This window comes from Artibeus jamaicensis, unplaced genomic scaffold (assembly GCF_021234435.1).
Source record: "Artibeus jamaicensis isolate MK-2021 breed Jamaican fruit bat unplaced genomic scaffold, CSHL_Jam_final contig_2377, whole genome shotgun sequence".
Lineage (NCBI taxonomy): Eukaryota > Metazoa > Chordata > Mammalia > Chiroptera > Phyllostomidae > Artibeus > Artibeus jamaicensis.
The window spans coordinates 361,141-373,231 of NW_026521496.1; positions in this window are offsets into that span (position 1 = coordinate 361,141).

A 12,091-nucleotide genomic window follows, 5' to 3' on the forward strand; every position below is an offset into this window, starting at 1 on the left:
CCAAATTGTGCTGACTGTCCGAGCGTGCGTGCGTGCGCGCGCGCGCGCGTGGGTGTATGCTATTCTTGTGAGTGAAGTAGACTCCGTGGTACGATCTGGGTTATCTTCGTAGCCGCTAGAGACCTCCTTCACAACCTGCGCCCCAAACATCGTTCTTTCCCTGGTCGCCACTGCCTGGCACTGGAGCATGCAATTCAAACACCCTGGGAGACATAATCCCCATGACTTAAACTCATATTTCAAGAACCAAGCCAAAGTTCTCGTTTAAGAAATAAGTACTGCTGCTTGGCTGGTGTGGCTCTGGATTCAGCGTGGGTCTGCTAACCAAAGGGTCACCTGTTCAAGTCCCAATCCGGGCATATGGCTGGGTTACACACAAGGTCCCCCAGTAGAGGGCGCCCAAGGGGCAACCATGCAGGATGTTTCTCTCCCTCTCTTTCTCCCTTCCCCTCTCTCTAAAAAATAAATAAGCAAAATCTTAAAAAGAAAAGAAAGAAGTAATGCCATCATTATGGTCGTAACCATTTCTTCAGAAGCTCCACCTGCGATACAGTCATATTTTCAAAGGCAGAGCACGTAGGGCTCTGGGAAAGGTGGGGTTGAGCTTAATGACTTGCTTAGGAGATGCAAATAGGTTGTGAAACAACAAAATTGTCCTTGCTCACATAGTGATAAAAATATAAACATTATGATTCCTCAAGGTACTGATTAACATTCAGCATTTGAAAACTCACCTATTGGCTCAGTCATACATCTACCATATGTCCAGAGAATTTTAAGTTTTTTGTAAATTTAGTAGACCCTCAGGCGTATGAAGGGAATCTTAGGAAAGACAGGATATTTTCCTGGTTTATATGACTTTAAGTCATATGTTCATATGGCTTTAAGCCCTATTATACTACTATTATCCCTGTTTTTCCCAACAGGAAAACTGAGGCTCAGAAAAACAGTGGTTTAGCCTAAGTTTACAGAGCTGGGAAATGGCAGAGCCAGAATTAAATACCAGCTTTGTATGGACACAGATCTGTGCTCATTCACTGTATCCCACTGGAAAGAAAAGGGAAGTGATGGGAAATTAGGTTGATGAGGTACTCGGAACCCAGCTTGGAAGGAGTTTGTTTACCCGGCTAAGTGTTTTTGAATCACTTCTTTTCCTGGAGGCGGTTTTGGATTGGGGTGGGTTGAGTGTGGAGGTGCTCTTGGTACCCAAAGAACGAGTGTGGTGAGAAGGGCTGGTGAGGAGAATTCCACAGAAAGGAAAAGAGAGATGGGAGCACAATAATCTTCATCTTGAGTGTAAGGGAGGCAATCTCTAGCTGTACTTTAGCTCAGTGTCTGCCATCATGACTTATATCCTTGGAACTGTTGAGAACTCAAGATGAAGCAAAGTAGATCCCCAATTACTGTCTTAGGCAGCTGCCCTTTTGTGGTCTATGGAGAAAAGCTAAAAGGAACTCCTTCAGGAGCAAGGCTGCAACCTTCCTCCTTACCAACCGGCAATGATCTCCAAAGGCCCAGTCACTGGGAAGAAATGTAAGTAACTCTTCTGCTTTCTTGCTCTAAGGCTATTGGATTTTTTTCTCAGGTGCTATTTTCACAATGCCACAGCACTCCCCCTTGTTTAAATCCTCCAGCTCTCCTTCCCCTCCATCTCAGTCCTTCAGTCATTGCCCTTTTCAGTGCCTTCTGGAGTCCTGGCTCCCGCCCCACAGTGCTAGTGACCCAGGAAACTCACCATCTAGTCCTCCTTTGTAAGTGGTCACACGCATTCACAGACCAGAAATAAGAGAGAAGTTGGGAAGGATTTAAAGTGGATAAATGGGGAAATGAAAGAGAATCAAAATAATAGTTACTACTGTTGGGTTGGTCCAAAAGTCCATATGGTTTTTTTTTCTGTATAATCAAAGACATATTTTCATTTTCACCAATAACTGTATTAGTTTGGATATTTTGAGTATCTCACCTCTCTCCTGCGTGGTAGTATGTTGATCGTTCTCAATTAATATTTTGATTTGATTGCTGTCAACTTCAACTGGTCTACCTGACAGTGGAGCATCATACAGAGAGTGATCTCCAGCACAAACTTAACAAACCACTTTTGACATGTTCAGTCACAGCACCTTCTCCATACACTGCACAATTTTTTTTGCATTTCAGTTGCATTTTTATCTTTCTTGAAATAATAAAGCACCATATGCCAAAATGTTGTATATTTTCTTTCACCTTCAATATTAAAATGGCTACACAAAAATTCACTAATTTTGATATGTTTTTTAAAATGCACACTGATATGACAGTTGTCACAATACAATCTAACAAAATTGTTTTAAATGAAGTTAAAGACAACTAGACACTACTAGACCTATCCTATGGAAAAAACCAAATGGACTTTTTGGCCAACCCAATTTATCCCATTTATGTTGTCAGGCCCTGTTCAAAGCACTTTTGGTTATATTAACTCTCTTGCCTGTTCCTCATTTCACATCTACTCTGAAATGAGGGCTCTCATTCCCCTGGCTTCTCTCATGGGAATGGGGTTTTAAAAGCCTTCCCTAATTATTGTTAATTTTTTAAGTGTGATAATGGCATTGTTGTATTTTTTAAAGTCCTTATCTGCTAGAGATACATAATGGAGTATTTTCAGGCAAAATTACATGACATCTGAGATTTACATTAAAATACTCCAGTAAGGAGAAAAATGAGAGGGGAGCAGATGAACATAGATTGGCAAAATATTGATAATTGTTGAAGCTTGTTACAGAGGTTCATTATCCTCTTCTCTCTACTTCCCTGCATGTTTAAAATTTTCCATTATAAAAAATTCTTTTAAAAAAACCCCTTGCTATCTATTCTGCAAATTACACTGAGTCACCCACTCATAGGCTGGAAATAAGATAATGAGGTCTTGTGGGAGAGTTCAGAATGGGTAAATGGAGAGATGGATTTGGTAGAATAAGAACAATAGCTATTACCGATATAGCACTTGAATGCTAGGCCTTGTACACACTGTGCAGATATTAAGTCTTTTAATCCTCAGAACAACCTTGTTAGGTAGTGTATATTATTATTATCCTCTCTTTATAGATAAGGAAACTGAGGCACAAAAAGAGTGAGCAAGTTGCACAAGTTACCACAGGTTTATGAGTGGTAAACCTGGAGTCCAAACCCTGATAGTCTGGCTTTTGACTTTTTGCTCTTCAATACTCCACTAATTAGATATAGAAAGCAGCTGACAGACGAAGGGAGGGATTTGTTCAGCTATTTACTTATTCATTTATTTAATACATATGTATTGAACTTTACAAGATGGTCAGTCAAGGATCTGGGTGCTGTGGTACAGTGGTGAGCAAAACAGACAGGTCCTTTCTATCAAGGAGTTTATGGTGGAGGGGGCGTGACTTGAAGCAATAATCACACAAGCATATGAAAAACTACAAGCCATGATGAGGGCACACAGGGAAAACTCTAGGGAGTGCTAAGAGCATATGATGAGGTACCTGACCCGGTCTGGGGGGCCTGGAAAAGCTTTTTTTAAAAAAAGATTTTATTTATTTATTTTTAGAGAGAGGAGGAGGGAGGGAGACAGAGAAGGAAAGAAACATCCATGTGTGGTTGCCTCTCACACAACCCCTACTGGGGACCAGACCCACAACCCGGGCATGTGTCCTGACTGGGACTCAAACCGGCCACCCTTTAGTTCCCAGGTCGGCGCTCAATCCACTGACCCACACCAGCCAGGGAAGGCCTGGGAAAGTTTTCTCTGAATAAGTAGCATATAAGCTGACAGCTGAAGGATAAGGAGGAGTTAACTAAATTTTAAAAAAAGGGAAGAGAAGAGCATTTCAGGCAGAGGGAAGCACAGGACCAAAGATCCTGGGGCAGGAGAGAGCTTGATGCATGTGAAGAACTGAAAGCAAATCCTAGAACGATAGAGTTCAAAGTTTTTTGGAGTCCAGTCCAATGTCGCAAGTGAGAGAACTGCTCCTTGGAAAAAAGAAAGTGACTATTCTAACGTGGCACTCTGAATCAGTGGCAAAAACAGGACTCAAAACTAGGTTTCTCAACTCCCAGCCCAGTGCTCTTTCCAGCACAGACCATGGCTTCCAGGTACACAAGGACAAGAAAGGCCAACTGGTATCAGCAAAATGTTGCTCTGGGAGACTGAGATTGGGAGAGAGTGTTTTTGGAGATAGGCATAAATAACCAAATTAAGTCTTCATGGTCAAGGAGATCAAGAGTAGGTTTAGGACAGCAAAGGAAGTGATTTGGAAACAGGAAGAATTTAATTTGCATCCCTGTACCTAGTTAGGTTTTTACCTCCCTATTTCTAGCTAGGGTTCTAAAGTGGGTATAGTGTTGGGGGGGAGTGGAGGAGGGGAATGGGACTGAGCTCTTAATCCCCTTGTTTGGTGTGAGAAATCTCTGTCCCGGGGAAGCAGCAGGTGAGGTGTTTTCTTCAGCTCTGCTCCCAGCATTGAGTCATCTCCAGTTCTGCCAGCAGGGGGAGCAAGAAACCGAATTTTCTACAAATGGCAGCTGGCCTGGCCCCTGGGCTGCTGGGTTGGACAAATTCTTACTGGAAACTAGTCAAATCAGTCTAAGATGCAGTGGAAATGAGAGAAACTGGGGTGGGAGGTAGGGAGCCAAGAGTTATGATTATCTGCAGGGTCTTTGCACCAAGTTACAAAGTCTTTGATGAGTGCCTTCTAAACCTGCCTCCCAGAGTTTGGGCTGAAGCAGGAACCAAACGGTGGGGAATCCTTTAACAGGACAGTGCTGCTACACAAAACATGGCATCCTCCATTCCCTTTGGACTACTTTATCCACTTCCAATTTTGCCTTTAGCTTAATCCTCTCTCCTGAGTTTCAGACCTAGATAGCCACCTGACTACAGGAAATGTCTTCCTGGAAGCTCACTCAACATGGCACTGAACTCATTTCCCACTGTTCCCTAGGCCTGTTCCCTAAATATTCCCCATCTCCATGAACAGCACTTTCACCCCTCCATTTTTTCAAGTCAGAAACTGAGAGGCATCTTTGCAATCCACTAGTAAGTCCTGTTGGCTCAACCTCCAAAATGCATCCCAAATCCGAACACTTCTTTCCATGTCCACTGCTGCCTTTCTGTTCTCCATCATCATCACCTCTCACCTAGCTCACTGCAATAGCCTCCTGGCTTTCTTCCTGCTTTTTATTTGTGCCTGCTCCCCACTGTCTCTGAACCCAGAAACCAAAGTGATCTTTCAAAAATGCCAATCTGGTCACGTCATGGCCCTGTCTAAGCCCTTCAGAGGCTCCTCCATTCCTTCAAAATCAAGCCTTGCCTCCTCATCATGGCTTACAAGGCCTTCCTGATCTAGTCTCTGACTGCTTCTTTTGCCTTATGTTTCACTTCCTTACAGCCTCTACACACACACACACACACACACACCACTCTTTTCAAACTGAACCACTTTCATACTCAGATCTTGCCTCTAGGCCCTCTTACATGCTGTTTCCTCTGCCTGGACTTTCTTTCCTTCTTTTTTGTCTCATTGTCTCTCCCATTGACTCCCCAGATCTCAGCTCTAGTCTTTCTGGTTCCAAGGACCTTCCACGATTCTTCCTAACAATTGTCCCATGTGACACAATGTGATACACCTTGCCTCTATCCTTGGACTTAGTCCATGGAATGTAGCTTCCTGATAACCTCTCTGACTCCCCCATGATCATGTGAGCTCTGTGAAGGACAGACCTGTCTTTTTCACAGTTACAGATTCACAGAGTTTAGCATAGTACCTACGTGTAGGAGCTGATAAGTAAATATTTGTTGGATGGATGGCTGGCCGGATGGATGAATTTATCAGTTTACTAATCCTAAAGGTGGAGCAATGGGCATCACGTTAGAGAGCTAGAATGAGGCCCTTGCTGGGACTGGTACATCCAAAACACTAATGGGGACCAGGAACCAGGGAAGGGGAGAGGTCCAATCATACCCATTCCAGCCACTCCTCTTGCCAGTGTTCCCTCTGCCTCCCCTTTAAACCTGCCTCAAGACAGACCTGCAAATACCTCAGAGAAATCTGAGTTACACCCAAGAATGGGACATTCCTTTTTTATTCCTTTCCTAAATCTTCTGCTGGGACAAAACCACCCATGCTTGGCTATCAGATGGATGGGCTCCAGCCAGTGCCTAGTGTTAGTGGACTCTTGGGATGCCCTGTACCCACTTATTCCCCAGGTCAAGGACACTTCTGGGAACTCCCCATGAATTCCTCCTCAGCTTCCTTATCTTTCTCCTGGAGCATCAGAGAAACACTTCCTATACCGCATGGACACCTCCCCACAAGATGGATTCCAGGCTCCTCTCTGGAGCCAGCTCTGAAAGGAGCTCCCAGGGGACAACTAATCTTAACCTTCATGGTCCTTTTCCCCTTCCTCTTTAGTACTGTAAGAGCCATACAGTAAAACCTACAAGCTCTTCAGAGGGTGGGGGGAGTGAGGGTTACATTTTTCTACAGCCCTCCGAAGTCCTTGGCTTCTTGCCCGGATCTGAGTCAGGAACTGTGTGTCCCAGAGAATTGGCTTCCCAGCCATCTGCTTTGAGCTTAAAAGAGCCTAGGGGCTCTCGTGGGATGCTCTGTTTGAATTAGCCTAGAAGGGCAGGGTGAGGATGACACAGCAGGAGGAACCTTGGCCCATCTAGGCTTCTGAAGATCTGGAGGAAAGGCACAGATATATGACACGAGAGCATGTTGAGGGCAAGGCAAGTTCCCAAGCAGAGAGCTACTCTCTTAGTCCACACAAACAACTCTTAGAGCCGAGACTTCATAGCTCCCCTTTCAAGAGAACTAAATGGCTTGTGAACACCTACTTTATGCCAGGCACTTCCTCCACAGCAAGCAAGAAGTTACTGTTCTCCTTTACCAGTCATAGGAACCAAGACTCAGAGAGGTTAATTGCCTTATGCAAGTTCATGCAGTATGTACAAAGCAGATACCAAAAGACCAGCACCAGTCCATTAACTCCCAGCCTCTTGGTGAATGGTTGCTGAGACTGCTAGTAATTGATTCTTCCTTTCAGTGAGTAGGTACACAGCCTGAGGACAATGGCTGGGAGGGGATACAGAAAGTCACACTCCTATGCCCAAGACACAGTTTGTTCCACTCAGGAGAAATCATATTTTTGTCCCTTTGACACACACTATATCTAGGTGGTAGGAATGGGACAGACAATAAGATCGAGTGTCAGACATGGAATATTTCATGGTGGAGACAAGAAAAGAATTACCTACAATCTCACATCAGAGGATAAGAGAACATTTCAGATGAATGGGCCTGTTCAAAGGCAGACAGACCACAGGAGAAAGATTGACAAGGCAACCCTCACTTGGAAAATCTCCCTTGTCATGAACATTCACAGAAATTGAAGAGGCAACCCTCAGGCACAGTTGGGGAGGTGCAGATTTAGGGACCCATAAAGGTAGGGAGCTTCTGAGACTCATTTTTAGTGAACCATGGATTCTCAACGTTAGATTCATGTTAGAATCACTGGGGGTCTTTTAAACAATAATTATATTTGCAATACATGTATCTGACAAAGGAGTAGTATCTGGAATATATAAAGAACCCCTACACATCAATAATAAAATGACAACCCAAAAATATGGGCAAAAGACTGGAACACATGCCTCTGGAGACAGGGCATGTGAATGGGATGGGCACATGAAAAGATGATTAACATAATTAGTTGTTAGGGAAATGCCATTTGAAACCATGAGGAAATGCCACTATCTACCCATAAGAATGGCTACAATGAAAAAGACAGACAGTACAAAGTATTACCAAGGATGCAGAACAACTGTAAATCTCATTTTGCTGGTGGTAGTGCAAATTTGTGTAAGGCCTTGGGAAAACTGGCAGTTTCAAATAAGTTCAACATAAATCCAGTAACTCCACCCCAAGAGAAGCGAGTGCATGTGCCCACAGAAAGACTGGAAACAATCCAAATGCCCTTGGATGTGTGAATGGCTAAACAAACTTTGGTGTATCCATAGAAGGGAATATCACCCAGCAATGAGAAGGAATGAACTACTGATCGGTGCAGCAATTTGGACGAATCTCACAGGCATTATGCTATGTGAAAGGAGCCAATCTCAATATGTTAAGTACTGTTCAATTCCACTTATGCACAGTTGAAGAACAATCAAAATGAATCTATAATAGAAATCAGAATGGTGGTGGCCTCTGGCAGGGATGGAAGCATTGCCTGGGGTGGTGGAAGTGGTCTATGTTTTTATTGGGGCAGTGGCTACACAGATATCAACAATTATCGTAATTCACTGAACTATGCGCTTAGACTTATGGATTTTACTGTGTGCAAATTATACCTAAATTTTAAAAATCATGCCCAGACAGCAAGCACCCCTAATTATAAAATCAAAATCTCTAGAGGTGTAGCTTGGACAAGGATATTTTAAAAGCTCCTTAGGTGACACTAATGTGCATCCAGCCTGAGAACCACTGATTACTATTACCGCCACCTTTCCCTAGCAACAGATCCTGTCAGCCTCCTGTGTTACCAAGATTTTTCGAAAATGCTCATTGGAAAAATTTCCTCCCACTATCAGCAGCGAGGTAGAGAGATGGTAATAGCAGGTAAATGAGGAGCGCTGGCTGGGGTGGCTCAGTGGATTGAGTGCTGGCCCCCAAACTGAAAGGTTGCTGGTTCAATTCCTGGGTCAGGACACATGCCTGAGTTGCAGGCCAGGTCCCCAGTTGGGGGTGTGTGAGAGGCAATCGAAGTTTCTCTTCCTCTCTTCTTTCTCCCTTGCTTTCTCTAAAAATAAATAAAACATCTTCTTTAAAAAAAAAAAAAAAAAAAAGGTGGCCCTGGCTGGTGTGGCTCAGTGGATTGTAGTACTGGCATGTGAACCAAAGGGTCTCCAGTTGGATTCCCAGTCAGGGCACATGCCTGGGGCTGTGGACCAGGTCCCCCCCAGTAGGGGGTGTGTGAGAGGCAAACACACAGTGACGTTTCTCTCCCTCTCTTTCTCCCTCCCTTCCCCTCACTCTAAAAATAAATAAATTTTATATATATATATAAACAGCGAGTGAGGATAGGCACTTACTAATATATCTTGGAGGATTGTTTGGTTAAAATTGTGAATTTAATGTCATGTAAATTTCATCTCAATTGAAAAAGACTTTTTTATTGATTCAATAAAGAGAGGAAGGGAAGGAGAAAGAAAAAAACATCAATGTGAGAGAGAAACATCGATCTGTGGCCTCTGCAGTCACCCCAACTGAAACTAAACCCACAACCCAGGCTTGTACCCTGATCAGAATCAAACCTGTGACCCTTCGATTTGAACGATGGTGCCCAATGAACTGAGGCACACTGGCCCGGACTCATCTCAACTTGAAAAAATCAAGAGCTTCCTCAATTTTAAGAGCTGCATATATTCCATTGTTAAGCATGTACTTTATTTGATTAATCCCCCTGTTATGGATACTTTCCAACCTTTTATTATTACAAACATTGTGGCAATAAGTATCCTGATACATGCATCTTTGTGAATATGTGTGACTGTGTCTGGAGGATAATTTTCTAAAAGAGGAATTTTTGGGTCAAAGTGTGTCTTTCTTATTTTCATAGAAGCTGCTAAATTGTCTCCATAAGGGATGGGAGAACTCACATTCCCATCAACAACATATGAGGGTGCCTATTTCCCAACACCTTTGCTAACAATGTTTTTCAGTCTTTTGACCTTTACCCTTCTGTTTATTAAAAAGTCCAACCTTGTGTTTTCTTTGTTAAGTCTTCTCTAAGCAGGTCAAGGACATTCAAATACAGGGCAAGGGTGTTGTTGTTTTGGAGGCAGAAATGGAGGCAGTTATCTCGTTTCTGTTTTGGCCTGTGACCTGGCAGGTCCAAATCTCATCCTGTTTGTTCATTTCACCTCAACTACATCGGCTTTCTTTCTCTTCCTGGAACAACCATGCCCACTTCTACCACAGGGTCTTTACATTTGCTAGTCCCTGTGCCAGGAACGCTTTCCCCTAAAATCTTAGCATGCCTGGCTCCTTCGCATGGTTTGGATCTGGACAATCTCTCTTGTGAGACCTTTCCTGACCCATCTTCTTGAAAGTAGCTACCCCATCTTCCTCATCCTATGTCCGTTGAAGTCCTTACTACTGTTTAAAAGTGTCTCCTTTCTCTGTTTACTTCTGTATTGTTCCCCCTTTAGAACATTAGCTGCATGTCTGTGTCTGCAATACCCACCATAGTTCTGTTGCATAGTAAGTGCTTACAAAATATTTGAAAATGAATGCATAGTTCAATAGTGCTTTCTTCTTTTTAAAACCTTCTCCTGGTCAGAATCTCAGATTTAGAAAAGGGAGGAGGTGGTTGCAAAAACGAAGGCTTGCTCTTCAACTCCTTGAAGGGAACAAAACTGATTTTCAGGACTTGAGGTCTGCATCTATCCAAATAATTAGCAAAAAGTCTTACCTATTAACTAACTAAAGCTATCCTTAGAAACACCAGGAGAGCTTACTTCGAATTATCGCGTGTCATTGCAGGCAATAAAACGGCCTTTCTTTGTCAATATTCTCTGCTTCAAATTTGTCACTAATTCCAGCTGGCCTCCTCCCAGCCAATCTGAATGACGGAAAAGCAGAGTGAATACAATTTAATCAGTGGTTCGGCCCCCGCGGGATGAGCTGGCGGGGTCTCTGTGGGCCTCATCGCTAAAAGGTGTTCCAGGGGCCATGCTTTTTGCACCGAATAAAAGAGCGCCAGCAGGAACTGAGCTCCTGCGGCGGGGGAATCTGGCAGGCACTGGCTCCCGGCGGGGGCGAGGCGGGCGGGGGGAGCCACACAAAGCCGGGGAGAAGTGGGAGAGAAGACAATACTGTGTTAAAGAATGACCGTGGTCCTAATAGCCAGCCCTCGGTTTACCGGTTTACAAAGTGTTCAAGCCATTATCTCATTTCTACCTGACAACAGCCTGCGTGCAGGTTATTATTCCCAGGTTGCCAACGGGGAACTCGAGGCTCAGAGAGGTGGTGACAGTGAAGGCAGCGGCTCCCCACCACGCAGTGCCCTTGCCCTGCCCGCTGTCTCGGTGCCGCACACGCCTGCTCCCCCGCCTTATCTCCCGCCGTCAGGGAGCCCGGCGGCGCCGGGGCCGTTGCTATGGCATTTCTGAAGTGTCACAAGTGCCCAGGAAGCATACAAATCGACCTGCATGAGACACAGCCCTGTGCAAAACAACTTCCAATTTACTCGCAATAATTACCACCCCCAGATAATCTCCTGTACCCAGGCGGGCGAGGAGGGCTGGGGCGGGGGAAGGGAGGAAAGAGACCAGGATGGGAGGGAGGCCGGCACACCAGGCTGATGGCCATGCCAAGGCTGGTTTTCGTCCAGGGCTGGGGGGAAAGCAGTGGGGTGATCTTCCTGAGCTAGGTACTGAAGAGAACTCTACCCTGAGTGGTTCTGGAAACTCGAATGTTCTTTTGGATGGATTTTGGCAAGAAAATTCATTCAATATGTAGTGGGCAACTTTGCTGGTGGACACTTTGCCTGGCATGGGAGATGGAAAGGCCAGTTCTATGGTGGAGTTGCTTACAGACTTCTTGCTGGGAGACAAAAATATTAAGACACCCAAGCAAAGTACATATAAGGGTCATCATTCACTCACCATATATTTATTAAATACCTATTATATGCCAGGCATTGTGCTGAGGATACAACAGTGAACAAAACAGACAAAAATCCCTACCCTCATAAAGTTTATATTGGTGTGGAAGGAAAGAACACATTTTTAAAAGATCATTTATTTATTATCTTTAGAGGGGAAGGGAAGGAGAGAGGGAGAGAAATATCAATGTATGGTTGCCTCTTGTGCGTCCCCTGCTGGGAACTGGCCTGCAACCCAGGCATGTGCCCTGACCAGGAATTAGTTGAACCGCGATCCTTTGGTTTGCAGGCCTTCGCTCAATCCACTGAGCCACACCAGCCAGGGTGGGAGACAACACATTAAAAAAAAAAAGCACACTGTTAGTTGGTGTATTTTTCTGAGTTCTCCAGACAAACAGAACCAATA